The sequence below is a fragment of the Dermacentor variabilis genome, chromosome 6, assembly GCF_050947875.1.
Source record: "Dermacentor variabilis isolate Ectoservices chromosome 6, ASM5094787v1, whole genome shotgun sequence".
Taxonomy (NCBI): domain Eukaryota; kingdom Metazoa; phylum Arthropoda; class Arachnida; order Ixodida; family Ixodidae; genus Dermacentor; species Dermacentor variabilis.
The window spans coordinates 111,217,311-111,235,747 of record NC_134573.1 but is presented as its reverse complement, the minus strand read 5'-3'; the positions used below and the strand labels follow the sequence as shown (position 1 = coordinate 111,235,747).

The following is an 18,437-nucleotide window of genomic DNA, read 5'->3' as shown; positions in this document are numbered from 1 at the left end:
ACGGAATTTGGATGCCGAACAGGATATTACAGTACTCTCCATCCTTTCATAAGCGCTATTACACAGCGCCCTCCAACAAATATACTGCTGCTTCTCGCCCGCTATTAGAGTTGTCGGACGATCTACGAGCTGTAGGCCGATCTCACCGCTGCCATTCAGATGTAAAGTTTGGCAGTCGTAGCTGTAGGAAGGAGCTTGACTCTTCGTCGGGACTTAGGAGAGCAGGATTTATTTACATTATTTACTTCTTAGACAAGACATACATCGACAGTCTAGCGTAACTCCCATATGGAGCCCGCAAGACTAACATACAGCAAACAGCTTACGAGCACGCAGCTCACTAGTACATTTCTAGCATGACAACGAGCACTCAGCTCCCGACGACGAGCACGCACTAGCAGCCGGCAAACGCTGCTTATAAGCACTTGCCCCCCCCCCCTTGATTCCCAGGGACGGAAACGTTCGTCCAGTCATCGTTCGACGTCACCGTTCGACGTCACCGTAGATGACCCGCCCTTTTGGAGGAGGCGGGCTCACATACTCGTGTTGCACACACACACAGGTGTAATGGTCCGGAGCCGACGTCAGAGGGGTTTCGTAGAACTCTGCTCCGTCCCGGGTGGCGCGGCCGGGTACCACATTCCTGAGCTGACCCCGCGCCACGTGGCTGCCGGTTATTCGCAGTTCTTTGAAGTGCGCCCCGTCTAGTTGGATTGGAGCACGTGCAGCGGGCTGAAAGCTGGCACGTTGTCACCCCGTACGGCCATTCCTAACACCGCTCATATCTGCCAGAAGAGACTGCTCTTAAAAAAGGTTTTCCTGCTGTGTGTGCATGATGTAGTCTAAGCATGCATTCATGTCTTTTGACATATATACATCTGTAGAGCCAGCTACCTGATAGAGTACTTAATATGCCTTATCATGCTTATTTTTGCAGCGCTGTTGAACAATACGTGTTGAAGCAATGAATGTTTTCCACATTCGAAGTATCGGAAAGATGCTTGGTTTACAATGGTGCTCTTTGCTTTCGGTTGATGTTAGGATCGCTTGTTAGATTTTGCGTATGCATGCCCCCTTGTGCAATAGCCTTCGGAAATTTAAGAGTTCAATAAGTTATTCTGAAATAAATCTAAGTGCAAGAGCTTCCTTTTACATGTGGCTCCCATCGAAATGCGACTGCCACGGCTAGCAATTCAACCCCTTACTTTGTGATAGTAGCACAATGCCATAGCCACAGTAGCTGGTGAATAAATTAAGATCACTTTCGTTGTCGAAAGATTTGTGTTTTTCTTGCCTCTATCTGGGCAAAATTTTTAATAAATGAGTGCCATTGCAAAAAAATAAAGCTGCTTGTGGCCCTTTATTGAATAAACTGCATATTGTGTATACTTGTAATGTAGAAATTTCTTTTAAAATCCCAGTATGAAATGTTCTTGCAAGTAGCATGCTACTTCACTACTTATAAAAGCAGTGTCGTTATATGAGTTTACACACTAATTAATGTGGTCACAAAGTTATTAAAAACTATATTTCTCACACTTGATTAGCACGTGAAAGGACCGCTTAATCTTAATGCATGCAATCATTCAAATGAAGGGATGCAACTGGCTAACTTCACTGCACAATTTTTATGTGTTTTTCTTTAACATGTCACCTACATAAAACAGGCCATTGGCCTACTTTTCGTATTGTTACACGAGTTTTACATGACGTAGCGGGATGGTGCGTTGCCACTGTGCCACTATGGCAAGCCAATAATGTTATGTAATTGTATAGTTAATTACCGTTCAAAGCAATGGTTAATACAGGTGCAGTTAGAATACTAAGTCCGCGACATATTCAAGGTTTATTGGTTCCAAAAATTCACTGACGATTACGATACTCCCTAATACGAAATTTGAGTGCAGCTGTATACTTGTTTTCATTTCGCAATATGTTGGCTGGCGGGCACAATCTGTCTCGTGAGGCACGTTGCCAACGGAGCGAAGTGTGGCGCGACTGCCTCGCTAATCGCCAGATCGCGAAGCAGCGCGTGGGTGACACGTGGGCACGACTCACAGCAGCAGCCGCAAATAGGCCTGCGCTTATGCAGCGCTTTGGTTCCCTATATGAAGTACTTTCGATTCGCCTGCACCACCTGAACCAGTTCACGAGGGGCTGCACCCCACCGTTCATTTCAACAGTGCAGCAATGGCGCCCGCTGAACCGCGCCGTTCATTTCAAAAGGTGCTGGAAAGGTGCCGGGCTGGTTCATGATTTTGCTGCACCCACTCCACTGTCGGTGTCGATTTGGTGCAGGCGTACAGCGTACAGCACAGCGACTGCGATTGCCGTCGCATGCGCCGACGGACATCGTACTTCTGGTGCGATGAAAATAAAAGGAGGAGGAGGAGGAGGAGGAGGAGGAGGAGGAGGAGGAGGAGGAGGAGGGAATGGAAGGAAGGAAAGGTAGGAGGTCAACTAGACGCACGTCCGGTTTAAATTGCCACCATACACAGGGAAAGGGGAACACGGGAAAGGAGAGGGAGGGAAGAAGGCACTATCGGTGTGGATACGTGCGGATGTCCAGAACTTCACGCCTATAATCGGTCACTGAGGCCAGTCGCTTTCATGAGACGCAGCAGTGCGCGCGTCGCTTTGTAAGCCTGCAACGCGTGGGGCCATGGTCAGAGCACTTTAGTCCCTGAAATTTGTCTGTTATTTGATCGATTTAACACCCCCGAAGAACGTCATGTTCGTTGTTATAGAGATTACAAAAGCACAAGACGTGCTCGATCGTCTCTTCACAGCTGCACGAGTCACAGATCGGTGTGTCAGACATTCCAATAAGGAATGAGTAGGCCTTTTTAAAAGCCACCCCTAACCAGAGGCGGCACAGTAAAGTTGCATCACGGCGGGAGAAGTTCGATGGAATCTGCAGCTTCAATGTAGGATCCAGCCAGTGGAGATGGCAGTCGGAAAAAATCGGAGTGTTCCACGAAGGTTCTGTCTTTGTTTGAGCAAGTAAACGAAGGTTGCTCGCAGCATCTGTCCCTGATAAGGGTATAGAAAGTGTGAGGGTTTCTTTATGTGCTGACCGGGCGGCATCATCAGCAAGGTCATTTCCGACGATACCACAGTGCCCCGGAAGCCATTGGAAGATGATGTCATGTCCATTTATGAGGGCCTCATGGAGAACCTCTCTAATCTCAAACATCAGTTGTTTATGCAGACTGCTGACTCTGAAGGGCTGCATTGGAGTCACTAAAAAACGACCCACTTTCGAGGTTTTGCTTGTGCGATGTAATTAACAGCGGCACGTAAGGCGGCAAGTTCTGTTACCTTAGAAGTCGTTATATGGGATACTTTGAATGTAATTGTGAGTTGTAAGGCCGGGATGAAAACAGCGCCTGTGGAGCTGGTGGCTGAGACAGATCCATCGGTGTAAGTGTGCGTTCTTTGTTCATATGCCCCATTCAATAATGACAGTGCGAACTGACGTAGAGCCACTGTTGAATGACGGGTCTTCTTCGTAATTCCCGGAATCGTGAGGCGTGCTTGTGGCTGCCGTAGGAACCTGAGGGGTAACAGTGGTCCTGCTGCTGGTGTAAAGCCCGACGGAAGGTAAACTTGATGTGTCGCAACAAGATTGGAGAACATGGCTTGAGGTATTTATGCTGGCAAAGCAGCAATACAGTGACTGGCTACGCGACACAGATGTCGAATAAGTGTACTAAGGCTGTCAATCGTTATATACGTTGGAACCAAGTAGTCTCTAGCAATCATGATTGCTACGTAAGTCGAGGCGCATTTTGGTAGTCCAAGACATGTCCGTAGAGCCTAGCCTTGCAAACTTTCGAGGGTACGAATGTTTGTTTTACAAGTGTTCGCCAAAACCGGCAAGCTGTACCGTAGAAATCCCAGAAACAGTGCTCTCTACAGCTGCAGCATGGACCGTACCGATGTGCCCCAGTTTTTCCGCACAGCAACCTCATTATATATACAATCGAAATTCGTCGCCGCTTGTGGTCGATGCAGTGGGGGCTCCATGAAAGGTCCCTGTCATGTCAATAATCACGCCTAAGAAGCGGTGAGACTTCTGATATTTGATAGCCTGGCCATTGAGAGAAACATGATACGGTGCATTGGGTTTGCGCATAGACGCGATTAACGCGTATTTTTCGATAGACACACTAAGGCCTTGTTTTCGATGATACGAACAAGTTAGGGTGGCTACCTGGTTAATTCTAGCGCGCACTTGAAGACGAGTCACCGCAGAAGACCAAAGACAAAGGTCATCAACGTACATTAATAGGTGAATTGTCTTGGGTAACATTGCAGCAAGGCCAGCCATAGCTAGGTTAAAGAGAATAGTTTCAGGCGCAGGAATGGAAGGAATAGGAATAGGCGCAGGCCATGAACAGTCCCCCAAATGTGTGACAGCAGTTTACAAGGGTCCAGTGATTCTCAAAAGGACTTCAAGCGTTGATCCTGTAATTTGTCCAAACGACGCTGCGTTTTCTTCGGAGTTCTGCGTGCCATTCTTAGGTCACAAACTGCCTTCGTGCGCCTGTATCTCCTTTCAGCTAGTCGTCGAAGTGCAGTTAACCTCTCCAGTTCTACGTCAAATTGGGTAACGATTCGCTCTAAACGGTAGGAGGCATGAAGCTTCCCTCATTGCTTCTGTGATGGTATCCTCTAGGCTGCGGCCAAGGTCTTCTCTGCATGCATTTTCCATGTGTAGCCTAAATTTAGTCCTTTCGATTCTTCGTATTGCATTCGACGAGGTAGAATTGTTTAGCCCCATGATCCGCAAATATGTAGGGATGTGGTCACTTCCATGTGTTTCTATGTCTGAAAACTACTGAACTTGCGAACAGAAGCATCCTGATACCAAAGTCAAATCCATGCAACTGCTGTACTTAAGACCTTGCAGGTATCTAGGACTGTCATCATGACACAAAGGTCGTGACCAGAGGCGAATGACGCCAAATTCCTGTCTCTGAAATTGATTGCCGACCTACCCCACAATAAGTTATGGGCATTGAAATCTCCTCTTATAATCCAAGGACCACTGGTACGCAACAATATATCTCGAAGTCTGTCGCGTTCAAATCGACCTGACGGGGATATGTAGACACCAATGAGGGTGAATGACACTTGCTTTCTTCTCACACAAGGGCATACATATTGATTGTTATCATGTGGTTGTACTGCATGGTGGGCATACATAAAATCCTTGCGGATGTATACGACAATTTTGCTGCACTCTTCGCGCGTCGATGGAAGAAATGGTTCGTACCCTGCCAAGTTGATGGCAGTAAGTATGGTGGGTTTGCAAATTACTATTATGGGAATCCGATTTGTGAAAATATATGCCTGTGATGGGGGGTGGGGGGGAGGGGCCACTGCTGCGATGACGTCGACGCCAACGATCGTCCGAGTTCTTTGGGCGCACGACGTGCGCGACAGTGTTCCTGAAAGACACTGTTGTGATAGTGGGCCGACAAGGACAAGACCGATTACCGTGGGTTGTGGCAGTGCTACGTGGATCCGAACCGACTTCGAACGAGGCCGACAAACCCAACCTGCCCACTGGGTTCTGCCGGTATCAGTGCGATCGTCCGCTACAACATCCAACCGAATTACGATTGCCGCGACGTCTGTGGTGTATGTGTATTTTGTCGCGCTCGAAACGAACGGAAGCGTGCTTCCGAACTCCGCAGTCTGGATAATCAGCACCCGTCTACCGCCGATGTTGTTTACGTTATGCGTAGGCCTAGCGCGTCCAACGAGTGCGTAACTGGCGAGTGAACGAGCCCAGCTGAAAAAACTCTGTCGAAGGAAATGAACTTTCAGTTCCGTTTGGCGCTGCAGCGATTTAAATTATGGCACTCTTGACTTCGTGTGGTGTGTGGTGTGGTGAATTAACCGCGTGGAACTTCGAGCGGTGAACCGCGGCGTGTTTCGTGTGGTCTCAGGCAACTGAGGTTTAACGAGCGAGGACTGCGCTGTTTTCAATGGCAAAGATAACTTTCGAAAGCCAAAGCCATCAGCAATGCCTTCCGTTTCAGCTGGCAGAGCGCTATACTATTCGACATGTGAATCCACCTCAGTACAAGTTCACAGTACTCCTTCAACTCACTTTATTCAAGTGCATAGGCTAGTTGGGAATAAGACGCTTGTGCAGCACTCAAGGACGCTGACGCAATGAAGGAAACATGACACAGCGCAGTCATGTTTGAGTCAGTCTGTCCTTATACTTGAGCAGTGGAAAAAGAAATGATCTCTTTGCAATATGTGCACCGTGTGCAATGCATAGGAGGACCTGCATGACGCAAGGTCTATGCATGCAGCCGCGTATACCAGGATTGCTTCGATGCCTGCTTGAGAAGCAGCACATACTGAGTCAATGAAACTGTATTGGCTTCTGATCTTTTTTTTTTTTTATGGAGAGAGCAGATGGTGCGAGTGCATTGCGGGGAAGGTGAAAAAGTGTTATCAGTGCTTTGTGCAGTCGGTATGCTTAAACTGCCCAAATCTCTTCAGCTTCCACTAAAATGTTTCTCGCTGCGATACTATAAATTTCAGTCAGGGAAAAGATCAACTCAACGCCAAATTCCTAATGCATCTTCGCAGAATGTGCTTGATTAACAATTTAACACTTCCACTGCAACAATATGGTGCTGTAAAGCATACGCGCTTAAAATAAATACATTCTGTAAAGGTGAACGACTGGGCCTGCAATAACAAACCTTGTAGTGGCACTGCAAAAAGTACTGCCATAAGTATCAGCCACAACAAAACTGATGCGTGTCCTACCTACTTCCTCGGAGGCAGCCTTATAAAGAGTGTTCGGGCCCTTCCCTTTCTGGACTTAACATTCAGCCCTTCTCTCGACTTTTCTGCATATGTCACCAGCACTGTATCTAAGGATCATTGCACTCTTGCGTTTGTGTCCCGTGTCTCCCTTCCCTGTGGACCTGAGGCTTTCCGGGCACTCTACACTTCTATCATTCTGCCGTGTCTTGAGTACTGCTCATCAGTATAGTCCCTGTACCAAACTCACGTCGCTGACAAACTTGATTTTGTTCAGCGCTGGGCAACACGCACCCTCTACTCCCGTCTTTAGCAGTCGTTGCAAGCTCATGCCAGCCTACGAGCATTGCCTCAAAACCCTCAAGTGGCACACACTGCAATACCAGCGCAACGTGGCACTAGTCTGTCTATTCTGCAGGTTGCTTGACTGCTCTCTGGACAGCACTCATCTTTGTTCTTCAGCCCGTCTGAACAAGCGGTCAGCACAGCCTGAGCTCAATCATGCCTGTACAGCCCGACACCGCAACTCCATGCTTATATCTGGTATACAGAGCTTTCTTGCCGCACACCCCCCCCCCCCTCAAGAGCTCAAGTGCAATTTGCTCAAGTGCTCTGCACTTGAGCAAATTGTGTGTGTACGTGTGCGTATGCGTGTTTAGGCGCGTGCGCGCGCGCGCGCGCGCGTGTGTGTGTGTGTGTGTGTGTGTGTGTGTGTGTGTGTGTGTGTGTGTGTGTGTGTGTGTGTGTGTGTGTGTGTGTGTGTGTGCGTGTGTGCGTGTGTGCGTGTGTGTGTGTGTGTGTGTGTGTGTTTGTGTGTGCGTGTGTGTGTGTGTGTGTTTGTGTGTGTGTGTGTTTGTGTGTGTGTGTGTTTGTGTGTTTGTGTGTGTGTGTTTGTTTGTTTGTGTGTGTGTGTTTGTTTGTTTGTGTGCGTGTGTGCGTGTGTGTGTGTTTGTTTGTGTGTGTGTGCGCGTGTGTGTGTGTGTGTGTGTGTGTGTGTGTGTGTGTGTGTGTGTGTGTGTGTGTGTGTGTGTGTGTGTGTGTGTGTGTGTGTGTGTGTGTGTGTGTGTGTGTGTGTGTGTGTCCACACGTGGAGGGGGTGTGTCTTCGGCACCCTGCAAAATCCTGCTCTAGATGGCTGGCTTTCATACGCTCTAGCGCACTGGCATCATGCTTTCTTCCAGTCTTGTGAGCTGTCTAGAGTGCCATGTTACCACTAAGATTATTATTATTATTATTATTATTATTATTATTATTATTATTATTATTATTATTATTATTATTATTATTATTATTATTATTATTATTATTATTACGATCACCACTACGACCACACTGAATGTGTTGAAGCCACCATGACACGTACTTCAAAATATTTCTAGAGTGTTTGGGATCGGACCGCTGGTACGATCTGTTGGGAACTCGGCGCTGACGCCCGTGGTTGTACCTGGGTCGCAAGCCCCAAGGGTAGCGTTGGCCTGGCGGCCTGGGGTACAACTGGAAGCATCCGAAGGTCCCGGCAAAGCATGAGTCGACTGGTAACAACGAAACAACTTGTTTATTTTAACATCGCAAAGAGTTGGCGGTCAGGTTTGACCGAAGTAGAGAGACGGGAGAGCACTTCACTCAACAGAAGAAATCGGAGCCCTCCTTTTGGCGTCCGGGGGCAGCTGTTTTTATACTCTCGCAGTTGAGGGCAAGAAGGAACCCCTCAAAAGACGAGCACGTGAATGTACAATGGGCTAATGGTGACGCACACTGTCGTAGCGATGCCGTAGCACCATGTCGAGCACGATCTCGTAGCACCCTGTCGTGGCGCTGCCGGTCGGACACAATGACTGTAATGAGAGGATGGTCCCTGCTTTGGCATCGCCTGTTTCGGGCACAATGACTGGAATGAGATCCCTGCTTTGGCATCGCCTGTTTCGGGCACAATGACTGGAATGAGATCCCTGCTTTGGCATCGCCTGTTTCGGGCACAATGACTGGAATGCGAGGATGATCCCTAGGCGGTCGCATCGCCGCAGTCGCGCCTGGAAACACCTGGCGATGAGTGTTGCGGCGACGACGATCGGGCCAAAATGTCTGCCGCCCCGCCGCAGTCGCGCCGGCAAAACCACGTGTCGCAGGCGAAACGCAACAGACCGCCCCGCCGGGGGAAGGAGATCCCGATGGACAGGGGACTGCATCCGCTGTCCGGAGGGATGTCGCTCGATGATGCTCATAACCGAAGTCGGGCGTCCCTCGACGTTTCTTGAGCGCAGCGCACAGAGAAGGCCTCGTTCTCTCGTTCAGGTTCGCACGGGACACTGCAAAGTGACTTCGGGAGAGTTCACATTTTTGTTCTCGTTCCCGGCAAGCGTTAGAACTACGCTGAAACACAACCGCTCAGTCAGCAAGCACGGCACAACCCTCACTAAGCCCTGCCAGGCTCTTTCCCCTTTTTATACCACTGCCTAGTTCCTTACAGTAGTCTAGCATCACTCAGAACGCGTCCACAAATTGAAAAATTGCACTAGAAAGCATATCATCACTTTGAAACACTAAACAAAAGCAATATGTTAAAAAAAATCCTGCCTCAGGAAGAAAAACATCAGTAACAAACAATTTTGAGGCTGATTCCTACGTTAGGGGCTTCGACTTAAGCCATCGGCGTTACCGTTGAGACTCCCCTTTTTGTAACGCACCTCAAAGGAATATTGTTGTAAAGCGAGGCTCCAGCGCAGGAGGCGGCCATTTTTGGGAGAGATGGTCTGCAGCCATTGGAGAGGGCAGTGATCCGTCTCAATGATAAACCTCGAGCCGGCTAGATAGCATGACAATTTCTGAACGGCCCACACGAGACATGCACACTCTTTCTCGGTGGCGCTATACGCCTGCTCACGACTGGTCAGCTCACGACTAGCATACAGGACGGGGTGTTCTACTTCTCCATTTTCCCGTTGGCACAGTACAACGCCCATGCCTCGCTCACTAGCATCGCACTGAACAATGAACCCTTTTGTATAGTCTGGCGATCGTAGCACAGGCTGGCTTGTTAGGGCACTCTTTAGGGCGCTAAAAGCTCTTTCCTTGGTCTCGTCCCAGACGACTGTTTGAGGCTCTGTCTTTCTTAGAGCATCCGTCAGGGGAGCCGCGATATCAGAGTACCTAGGGATGTACCTCTGATAGTAGCCGGCGACACCCAAGAACGACCGAATATCGGTCTTGGTGCGCGGTTGCGGAAAGTCTCGCACAGCGGCCACTTTTATTTCAGAGGGGCGGCGACGACCCTGACCAATCACGTGACCGAGGTAGACAACCTCGGCCTGTGCTAACTGGCACTTAGGAGCCTTGACTGTCAAGCCCGCTTCGCGCAGGCGGGTTAGCACTGCCCGCAAGTGTGCCATATGCTCAGACCAGGATGCGGAGAATATCGCTACGTCGTCTAGATACGGTAAAGCGAATTCTTGCTGTCCCCGCAACACTCTATCCATGAGGCTTGAAAAACAGTATGGCGCGTTCTTCAAACCAAAACTCAACACTTTAGGACGGAATGTTCCCATTGGTGAAATGAACGCCGCATACCTACTAGCCTCTTCTGTAAGTGGAACCTACCAATAACCCCTGACAAGATCTAGGGTGGAAATAAACTGAGCGCTACTAACTTTCTCAAGGCGCTCCTCGATGTTAGGGATCGGATAAATTTGATCCTTAGTGATGGAATTAAGCCTGCGGTAGTCGACGCAAGGACGAGGTTCCTTGCCCGGTACCTCAACTAAAATCAAAGGGGAGGTATAATCACTCTCACCTGCCTCAATAACACCAAGCTGTAGCATTTTCTTTACCTCAGCCTCCATAATATTGCTCTGGCGGGGTGACACCCGATACGCCTTGGATCGTACTGGCTCTGTGGAGGTAAGTTCTATATCATGAGTAAGTACAGAAGTCCTACCAGGCCTCTCAGAGAACAGACCTTGAAACTCTTGTAATAGCTGGTGTAGTTCGGTTTTCTGCTCGGGCGACAGCGGTGCTTTACTGATAAGGTCACTAATGACTTGACCGGTGTCTTCCCTGTTCGTCACTGAGCCTAGTCCTGGAAGCTCGACCGGAAGCTCTTCAGGAACGTTTACCATCATGCACACCACTGCTTCCCTTTGTCTATAAGGTTTGAGCAGATTACAGTGGTAAACTTGCTGTGCTTTCCGCTTTCCTGGCAGACTTACCACGTAGTTAACGTCCGACAGTTTCTGAACAATTCGTGCTGGGCCCTCCCACTGCACGTCTAGTTTGTTGTTTAGCGATGTGCGCAATATCATGACCTCATCGCCAACCTCAAAACGACGGGCCCTGGCTGTCCGATCATAATAAACCTTGGCCCTCTGCTGGGCCTTTGTCATTGCTTCACCTGACAACTCCTGTGCCCTTTTTAAGCGTTCGAGGAGCTTAAGCACGTACTCCACCACGACTGGGTCGTCGCCCCTACCTTCCCATGATTCTCGAAGCATGCGAAGCGGAGATCGAAGCGAGCGACCGTACACCAGTTCAGCTGGCGAAAACCCCGTAGCCGCATGCGGCGCGGTCCTTAAAGCAAACATCACCCCAGGCAGACACAGCTCCCAGTCAGTTCGATGTTCAAAACACAACGCTCTCAACACGCGCTTCATGACGGAGTGGAGCTTCTCAACGGAATTCGACTGTGGGTGGTACACTGAGCTGTGTAACAGCTTTACCCCACACCTTTCGAGAAAAGTTGTCGTCAAAGCGCTAGTAAACACTGTGCCCTGATCTGATTGAATTTCTGCAGGAAAACCAACTCGCGCAAATATGGACAGTAGTGCATTGACTATCTCAACTGAGCTGAGTTCTTTAAGCGGCACTGCTTCAGGGAACTTTGTCGCTGGGCAGATCACAGTCAAAATGTGTCTGTACCCCGTGGCTGTTACCGGCAGAGGTCCCACTGTATCAATAACGAGCCGTCTAAAAGGCTCCGTAATGATAGGTACCAATTTCAACGGCGCCCTTGATTTGTCCCCTGGTTTGCCCACCCGCTGACAAGTGTCACATGTCCTCACGAAATGGTCTGCGTCCCGAAAACACCCTGGCCAATAGTACTCTTGCAAGAGACGGTCCTTAGTTTTCTTAACTCCTAGGTGTCCGGACCACGAACCCCCGTGTGACAAGCGCAACAGATCCTGACGATAGCATTGAGGCACGACCAGCTGATCGAACTCCACTCCTCTTCGGTCTAGATACTTCCGGTACAGGACTCCACCTCTTTCCACAAAACGCGCAGTTTTCCTGGCGATACCTTCTTTGACATTGCAGCGCACGTTTTCCAGGCTGCCATCCTTTTTTTGCTCGGCTATCAAAGCCGACCGGCTGACTTTTAGCAACCTATCAAGTCCGTCTGACGTAGGCGCGATGAGCAAATCAGTAGATAGCTCTTCTAACTTTCCCGAATCGGGATTTTCCTCTCCAGTATCTGGCGCCTTCAACGCTACAGACTCAATTTTATTCAGTTCGGGCGTGCTCTGAATATCAGCTTGCTGCGCCTCTGACCCTTTTTCGTTGTTTGATAACGTCGGCCCCGCAACTACCGCCTTTGCAGCGAGCTCCCGAACCTTCGATCTGGTTAAGGCCTGAACACTAGCTTCACCAAACAAAAGCCCCTTCTCGCGCAGGAGGTGATCGGACCTGTTTGAAAATAGGTACGGGTACTGGGGTGGCAGCATAGATGACACTGCCGCCTCCGTCTCAAGCGCTCCGAAAGGTCCTTCAATAAGCACCTTTGCTACTGGCAGACACACGCTATGAGCTTCCACGGCTTGCTTGATCCACGCGCACTCGCCCGTGAACATATGGGGTTCTACGTAAGACGGGTGAACTACATCCATCGTAGCTGCGGAATCGCGAAGCACTCGGCACTCTTTCCCGTTTACGAGGAGGTCTCGCATGTAAGGCTCGAGAAGCTTCATGTTCTCGTCAGTGCTGCCTATTGAAAAAAACACAACTTTTGGTGTTGTTTCCGGACACTGCGCCGAAAAGTGACCCGGCTTCTGGCACGTATAACACAAGCGCGCTCGCCTCATCTCGAACCGCTTTCTGCGTTTGGCTGCCGCCGTCTCTTTACGTTTGGTCGGACTGCTTTCACTCGCATCCTCACTACGCGTGTCCCTCTTTAATCTCATGGGTGTGAACTTCGGCCTCTCAAACTTCGAGCCAAATTCACCCTTTTGACCGTCCTTAGCTCCGCGAGCACGACGCGTCACAAACTCCTCGGCTAGCTCAGCGGCTTTAGCCACCGTACAAACGTCTGGCCTATCCAAGACCCAGTATCGCACGTTCTCAGGTAACCGACTATAAAACTGTTCTAGCCCGAAGCACTGCAGAACTTTATCGTGGTCACCAAACGCTTTCTCTTCTTTGAGCCACTCCTGCATGTTCGACATAAGCCTATACGCAAACTCTGTATATGACTCACTTCTGCCTTTCTCATTTTCCCGAAACTTCCGACGGAACGCCTCCGCAGACAGCCGGTACTTTTTTAGAAGACTCGATTTCACTGTGTCGAAATCCTCTGCCTCCTCTCTATCCAAGCGAGCGACTACGTCGGCCGCCTCGCCGGGTAACAAAGTGAGCAAGCGCTGTGGCCACGTTTCCCGAGAGAACCCCTGCTTCTCGCACGTTCGCTCAAAGTTAACCAGGAACAAACCAATGTCCTCTCCAAGCTTAAACGGCCGCATCAGGTCAGTCATTTTGAACAATACGCGTTCTCCTGCACCGTGTGCCTGACTTCCATTACGAGCGCGTTCCATCTCTACCTCAAGACGCTTCATTTCCAAAGCGTGTTGACGGTCACGCTCTTGTTGCTCTCGCTCTTTCTGTTCTTTACGTTCACGCTCTTCTTTTTCTTTCTGTTCTTTACGTTCACGCTCTTCTTTTTCTTTCTGTTCTTTAAGTTCGCGCTCTTCTTTTTCTTTTTGCTCTTTAAGTTCGCGCTCCTGTCTTTTTGCAGTCTCTCTCTCTTCAATGGTCTCAAGGCATTCCGACAGCTCGTCATCCTCAGCCTCTAACTCAAGAATAGCCTTTATCAGTTCCGGTTTTCTTAGTTTGTCTGAGACATCCAGACCCAACTCTCTTGCAAGCTCCAACAATTTCGGTTTGCGCAACGACTTCAAATCCATGGCTGCTCTGAATGCTGCTTTCTCTACTGCTTACTATTGTCTTGCCGCAAACTAACCCGGCAGCAACGACAACCACAATTACCAGCTCTGTTTCTAACACTAACAAAAGCCTGGCAAAGCTCAGAAGAAGAAAGTCCCGCACTCACCAAACCTCGCAGGCAGGAATTCCGCGCAGTCGTTCCGCTGCAGGCAACCAGTCGTCACACAGGGCTCGTTGCACTGCTCCCGGATCGTCGTTGAGCTGCTCAGCATACAGTCAACTGCATCTCTTCGCTGCTGGCCTCCGTTGTCGCGATCTCACCGCTGGCAGACAGTTGTTTGAAGTCGGAGGCGATCTCACCGCTGCCAACCAGATGTTTGGGATCGGACCGCTGGTACGATCTGTTGGGAACTCGGCGCTGACGCCCGTGGTTGTACCTGGGTCGCAAGCCCCAAGGGTAGCGTTGGCCTGGCGGCCTGGGGTACAACTGGAAGCATCCGAAGGTCCCGGCAAAGCATGAGTCGACTGGTAACAACGAAACAACTTGTTTATTTTAACATCGCAAAGAGTTGGCGGTCAGGTTTGACCGAAGTAGAGAGACGGGAGAGCACTTCACTCAACAGAAGAAATCGGAGCCCTCCTTTTGGCGTCCGGGGGCAGCTGTTTTTATACTCTCGCAGTTGAGGGCAAGAAGGAACCCCTCAAAAGACGAGCACGTGAATGTACAATGGGCTAATGGTGACGCACACTGTCGTAGCGATGCCGTAGCACCATGTCGAGCACGATCTCGTAGCACCCTGTCGTGGCGCTGCCGGTCGGACACAATGACTGTAATGAGAGGATGGTCCCTGCTTTGGCATCGCCTGTTTCGGGCACAATGACTGGAATGAGATCCCTGCTTTGGCATCGCCTGTTTCGGGCACAATGACTGGAATGAGATCCCTGCTTTGGCATCGCCTGTTTCGGGCACAATGACTGGAATGCGAGGATGATCCCTAGGCGGTCGCATCGCCGCAGTCGCGCCTGGAAACACCTGGCGATGAGTGTTGCGGCGACGACGATCGGGCCAAAATGTCTGCCGCCCCGCCGCAGTCGCGCCGGCAAAACCACGTGTCGCAGGCGAAACGCAACAAGAGCTTCGTGCGCTCTCACTCTTCTAAAGAGAGCGCCGAAGATCTATGCCTGTTTGTTGAAAATGGTGATGTCTCAAACACTGCTGATGGCTTTGCATACATGCAGTTACTGACTGCCGGCCTATATCTATCCTCTGCAGTGCATCAAAAGTATTTGAATCGGTATTGCATCCCTTGCTTTCTGTTAGTGCTAAGAACACTTTAATAAATGAACAGCATGGCTTTGTGTACCGACGACTTAAAGCTATTTAAGACTGTCAACCGTGTTCACCCCTGCATCAACCTCCAAAAAGATCTTTTTTCCACATTTAAACTGGTCCATAAACAATAAAGTACTCTGAAATGCTTCCAATACTACGGCATTAAGTTATATGCGGAAAACACACCATGTCCAATTTTCACACACCCTTCGGGATGCTCCACTGCCTGGGGTCGATGAAATGAAAGATCTCGGTGTGTACTTCGACAAAACGCTAAGCTTCTCTTCACACATAATCACACAACGTGCCCTTCACGCTCCTGGAATGGTATGTCGTATATTGCATGATTGCCACTCACCTGTTCTGTTTCTGAAATCGTATTCTGCTGTGTGCCTTCCACTACTAGAGTATGCCTCTCTAGATGGGGGTGCAACGTGCAAATCTAATTCCGACCTCATTGAAAGCGCCCAGAATAAATTGATATCTATATTCAAGCACCACTTCTGCCATTCTGGCGACCATGGTTCAGCCTTCTCAAATATACGTAAACTTGCACCTCTAGACTTAAGACTTAATTATTCAGACATTTTGTTCCTGTATAAGGTGGTCCAAGCCATTATAAATTCCCCAAAGCTTCTTGATCATATGCAATTGTTCGCGCGGCAGTAGTATACCAGGCAGCATTCCGCATTCATTGCCTGGCCTAGTTGCATTAAAGGCTGTGATAGATATGACTCGACACCAATAACATGTAAAAATAATTGTGCTTTTATTGACATACTTCAAAGTTCATTTCCTGTGTTTTGTGTGTCTGCAGATAATCGTGTATGATTAACTCCCTTTTACGCTTCCTTGTTTTCTTTTTCCCTATTTATTTCTCTGTCTCGCATTGTTTTGTCTACCACATTTATGTTTTCTGTACATTTTGTCTCACATATTGTTTTTTAAGTGCACCAGTACGAAGGCTCTCTAGCTGTTCCTGGGCACTGCAGTAAACACTTTATTTATTTATTTATTTATTTATTTATTTATTTATTTATTTATTTATTTATTTATTTATTTATTTATTTGTTTGTTTATTTATTTATTTATTTATTTAGTATAAAATCGTGCTTTTTAAGCATGTACTAGTATATTATTTCAGTGCAGTAGGTTTTGTGCAATTAAAGAAGCATGAATTAAGGATGTGCAATAAAATGCTGTGTCTGATGATATACATTGTGCTATTAATTTCTTCTGAGGCTTAATAACGCTTAGCTACCGTATCCAGTGTTCTGCAATAAAATGATATGCCACAGCAATTATTACGTGCCTCACAGAACAAATTGAATGTCTTTCTCAGTCAAAACATCATAGTAGGCTGAAAACAATAGACTTGTTTTTTTCTTGTGGTGATTTGAAGTGAATAAATTGTGAAAATAACCTGTATATATATATATATATATATATATATATATATATATATTTTTTTTTTTTTCTTACGTTATGCAAATGAGATGCCCCCGTACATTGTATTAAGTGCTTCTATAGTAAGACTTCGCAAAGGAAAACGAAAGGCACCTGTTAAAACCCTCCGATTCTCAAGCTTCTATTATCTGACGGTATGTCATTTCATTAATGTCGTTAGAGACATTAATTTCATTAAAGACAGACTTTACATGTTGAAACCAGTTACAATAGAACATGGCCTTTACCCAGTGAAATTTTTTCTAGCAATAAGCTTAATGTTAAGGCCTGCCGATGCGGTGTTGATGCTTCAGTACAACCTAGAATAATAAATGAGGTGCTCCATGGGCAACATTTGACAGAATGAAGACTCGAGAGGAGGCTTAAGCTACGAATTACGTAAATTTTAGCTATTCTAGATTATTTTTTTGTGAGTGCTACAGGTATTTCAATTTATTTTGCTGATCTTCTCAGAACCCACTTTCTCGCGCTTCTCTCATGCACCAACAAGCATAACTATACTGACACGGATACTTTTTTATCTGAATCCGGTGACCATATTTCACCGGCTAACAAATGTTAAACGTTACCGCTCGGCGCAGGACGCGCCTGCACGTATCGGAAGTTTCGCGAATGTTATCAGTGGTTCTGTCGGTTGTCTGTTGCCGACGAACCTTGTATAATCTGATTGCACACGCGACACGAATTGTGTAGTAGTTTCCGGAAGGCGCGCGGGCACCAGCGAATGCGCTGGAGCTTTCGACGACTGGTATATGAAAGCCGACGCGCTTGAACCGCAGATGAGATTTTCGACGGTCGCCGACTCTGCTCGCCGCTATTGTTGCGATTGGGCGTTGCTTTTGCTAGGCACAAGTTCGTCTAAGAAGGAGTTAAATTTGTAACTCGCAGTTTTGACTCCGCGTCATTTTTCACCGTCACTACTAGGTGACAATATTTCTTACAAATACTTACATATATAGTTGGCTGCGCAATGAGCTACCAAAAATGAAATCATACAACAGCTTTTGGCATGGTCGTGAAAGTGTATGCAAAGCTATCTTGTAGACAGACGAGGCGCCAGCGCGAGCGCTGATGTCGATATTTTGTGGACTATTTTTACTTCAAAGGTAAAGAGAAACTGTTGCGGCAGGCGTACATTCATTAATCAAACGTGTTTTTCCTATCTAGAAGACCACACAGATCACTAACTTATTGTTTCAAGCTTAGTTTACAGCAGGCTGTTTTAGGTCGGACTTGGACGGTTCAAGACAAAATAGTCCAGCAACAGTGCGCCGCAGCCGAGGAGCGAGCGTCGGCTCATGTCAGAGCTTCTGTCCTGTGGTTGCGTGCCCTTTTCCTCCGGAGGAGAGGAAGCGACGCGTTCGCTTGTCGGCGCGTGTCGAAGCGTGCTGACGCATGCCAGTGGTTGGGCCGTAAGTGCGATACGATCCCATCGCACCCCGCGCGCGCTGTGTGCTGGCAGTGGTAGCGAAAGCGCGATAGGGTCAGCCGAGAACGAGAACGATGATGGCCTGTCACGCCCGCTCGCGCAGGTATGAAACTGGGGCGAGGAGAGGTGGCCGGTAGTGAGGTAAGCGTGATATCGTGATCAAGCGTGCGCTAAAGAGATAGGTGAGCCTGCGTCTCCTCCTCCAGCAAGGCCGTGGCTGCGCTGGGAGTCCGCGCGGCAGAGCGCACAGAGCGCATACGTGGCCTG

At 48.5% G+C, this 18,437-nt stretch overlaps 1 protein-coding gene across 1 annotated transcript in view; it reads left to right on the top strand.

Moving 5' to 3' along the window:
- The window catches only part of LOC142586256 (uncharacterized), a 65,440-nt gene that overhangs the window by 45,076 nt on the left and 1,927 nt on the right, over positions 1 to 18,437 (top strand). The window lies entirely within an intron of this gene.